Genomic DNA, 3793 nt, shown 5'->3' on the forward strand with positions numbered 1-3793 from the left:
TTACAACAACCTTGTGATCCAAAAGAAGAACCAACAGAGCTTAATTCTCTTGATCCACAAGAATAGTTTCAACAAGTAGTGTTTTCTTCAGTGATTAAAGACCAATCAGATTTGCATGATGAAGATCTTGTCTCCAATTCTCTTTCATGTTATATCTTGTCTCAAGTTACAACACTTGAAGAAGATAATAAAAGTTCTCAATCATTAGTTTCTTCCTTGGATGTTAATGAAGAAAGGAAAAATATTGATGCAAGTCATATTCCTTCACTTGAAATTAATGAGCGTTTGCAACTACCTTGTAAGATTTTGTGTGACCAAGCGAATGATAAGGATTTTCCTGTTGCATATGATATTGTTGTCATATTTGAGGAGATTCAAGAGCATTCAGAACACTTGACTACAGTGGATAATAACAAGGAAAAACAGTTTTCTCCCATTCTGTTTGAAGAGAATCAGTTTCAACACATAAGAAAAACAACAGTTTGGAATGAGGTTTGTTTTCCTGTTTTAAATCATCCTGAAGATATTATGTTGCATGTTTTCCATGATCCTTTGGGTAGATTATTGCATTCATGGGTGGAGTGAGAATTTTCTAGGTTCATTATTGCAACTATTGGAACCAGTGGAAAAGTTGAGTTGCCATTTTTTGAATTTATTTTTCCACCTAAAGAAGTAGAATGAAAACTTCAGTTAATTATCCATTTTCTTGAATGTTGCACTAGATGTTTGTTGTCACTTGATATGGAAATCATTTCATCATATCAGAGTAGGTAGCAGAGTGAAAATAAGCTCAGTGCCTTGAGCATTTTTTTCAAAGCATTCTTTCTTTTCAGTTTCAGTTTCGGGATTGCAGTACAATTTTCAGTTCAATGTATATTTCAGATTTTCAGTGTGTAGAATGGTTTTATTTTAGTTTAAGAGTATGAGTCATAGAGGTTTTTATGACAAAGAAGGTTGCAGATTTCGAATCAGCCCAATGGATCAGGCTACTAGTCTACACTGTTCTTGACACTTCAACCAAGAAGTGCCATCTCTAGTTGGAGCCATTGTTAGGGTCCTATAATTTTTATAGGATTTCTTGATTATAGCTGATCATTATTATGTTTGAGATGTTGGAAAAATAATATTTCCTGCTGCAAATTAATTCCAAAGCAACACCAAGTACTAAGAGTTAGGGATATTTTTGCGTATAAATGTTTGGATCAGATCAGACTGCAGGTAATTTCATCGGAAAGAGCTCAGAAGCAGCTTTCCAACAGTATATTATTCACTCAAATCCAATTTATGGATCAAAGGCAAGAGCAAGTTGAAGTCTGCACCAGAAAGCACAGAAGAATAGGCATAGAGTGAGAAATAATTTATTTGAAGTATTAAAATAAATTCAAAAATAATTGAATAATCATGTAGGTTTTAATCTCGTACAAAAATTACCTGCATATTTCAAAAACACAGAAATAAACAATGCGAGAGCATAACACATAAAACACATATACACAGAGATTTTCCCCTGGATCCCAAAACTTGGACTACTAGCTTGATTTTTCATTATGTTTCTTTCAATGTTACAATACATATTTTTACATCTCGAATCATCCAATACCATGGACTGAAAACCATTGCGTCCAAAAGAATGTGCACAAAACCATAGGTAGGTCTGCCCAACCTAATATAGGGTCCAAAAACAAAATTTTCCAAGGCACTACCCTAGACCCCATAGAGTGTTGTTACCTACACCCCTCAAACCCCCTGTGATTCCCCCTGCTACACAATCAGTGCAACGAAGGGGGGGCTCCGCCCCCCTTCTAATCCCCTGGTTAACTACATGGGCTATTTCTGGAAAGAATATAACACAACCCAACATTATCCTACTTGTTGTTTTCTTTCCATAGGGGCCACAAGAGAGCTTAGTCATTTATCCAGCCCTGCAATGCCAATTGTTTCTCTACACCAAGAGAACTTCTCAGAGCTCACAGATTTTGTCAATGCATCTGCAGTATTCTTAAAAGTGTCCACTTTTACCAGCAAAACCTTTTTGTCTTTTATCATATCCCTCAGAAAGTGATACTAAACATCAATGTGCTTTGTATTTGAATGATATGTGGGGTTCTTTGCCAAGAAAATTGCACTTTGGCTATCACAGTCTATCCTTATAGCTCCCTGTACTAACCCCATACTTGAACACAATCTCTGCAACCAAACTGCTTCATTTCTTGCATGAGTGGCTGCCATGTATTTTGCCTCTGTAGTTGATAGTGCCACTAGAGATTGTTTCTTACCCATTCAATTGAGTGCACCTCCAAATAGGTTAAACACATACCCACTTGTAGATATTCTTTGATCCAGATCTCCAGCCCAGTCTGTACCAACAAAGCCATGAATATCCAACACACTATCCAATCCTGGTCTTCCTTGGTAGCATAAACCATAATCACTAGTGCCACGCAAATACCTAAAAACCTGCTTCACAACTGTCCAGTGCTCCTTCCCTAGTTTTGACATAAACCTTCTCAATACTCCCACTGCATGTGCAATGTCTGGCCTAGTACAGACCATTGCATACATCAGGCTACCAACTGCACTTGCATATGGAACATGAGACATGTCCTCTTCCTCTTCTTGTGTCTTGGGACATTGTTCAGCGGATAACCTCACACCTATAGGAATAGGAACCTTCACCAGTTTACTATCCTGCATATTAAACCTCTGCAGTATTGTCTCGACATACTTCCTCTGGTTTAACTAGAGCTTCCTCTTTGCCTGGTCTCTTTTAATTTCCATGTCCAAAATATAGTTTGCAGCACCAAGATCTTTCATGTTGACTTTGGAGGACAATTGGGTCTTCAAATCCTGGATAATTTCTTTGTCATTTCCAACCAACAACATATCATCCATACCAGGCCAGATAAATAACATGGTCACCAACTAATTTAAAATACACACAGTGATCTGCTTTGCTTCTGGTGAAGCCAAGTCCCCGAATAAATGTATCAAATTTCTGATACCACATCCTTGGTCACTGTTTTAACCCATACAGAGACTTCTTTAACTTGCATACCAGTTCTTTCTTACCCTTCACCGCAAAACCTTCAGGTTGCTTCATGTAGATCTCCTCTTCCAAATCCCTATGAAGAAATGATGTCTTCACATCCATATTTTCTACCTCAAAATCAAAAGCAGCAAAAACATATAAAAGTAATCTAATAAAAGTTACCTTGGCAACAGGAGAAAAAATATCACCAAAATCAATTTCCGACACCTGGGAATAACCTTTTGCTACCAACCTAGCTTTTTATTTCTCCACCTTTCCTGTTGCATTTGTCTTCTTCTTGAACACCCACTTGCTGCCAATGGGTTTCTTTCCAGCTGGCAACTCCACTAGATCCCAAGCCTCATTTTTGTGCAAAGATACCATTTCATCAACCATGGCCTCTTTCTAGATTTTTCTATCCTCTGAATCTACTACTTCCTTTACAGTTCTGGGATCATCACCAGTAATACATAAAAAAAAATTTGAGCAAAAAGCAAATGGACTATACCTTTCTGGCTACCTCCTTTCTCAAACTGATCTTCTCACACCCGGAGTTTGTGGCTCTTCATATTCTGATTCCTCCTCTGTTGTAGAGTCTGATTCTTACTCCTTTAGCTCAAACTCTATCTTCTCTGGTTCCTTTGGTTGGACTTCATGTTTAATAACATATTTCACCTCTCTGAATACCACATCTCAGTTGTACACTACCTTCCTTGTTACTAGGTTCCAAAGCTTATAACCCTTTAAACCATCCTTATACCCAAT

This window comes from Pinus tabuliformis, chromosome J (genome assembly GCF_031772625.1).
Source record: "Pinus tabuliformis cultivar Carrire ecotype Pingquan chromosome J, CPIR1, whole genome shotgun sequence".
In the NCBI taxonomy this organism is placed as follows: domain Eukaryota; kingdom Viridiplantae; phylum Streptophyta; class Pinopsida; order Pinales; family Pinaceae; genus Pinus; species Pinus tabuliformis.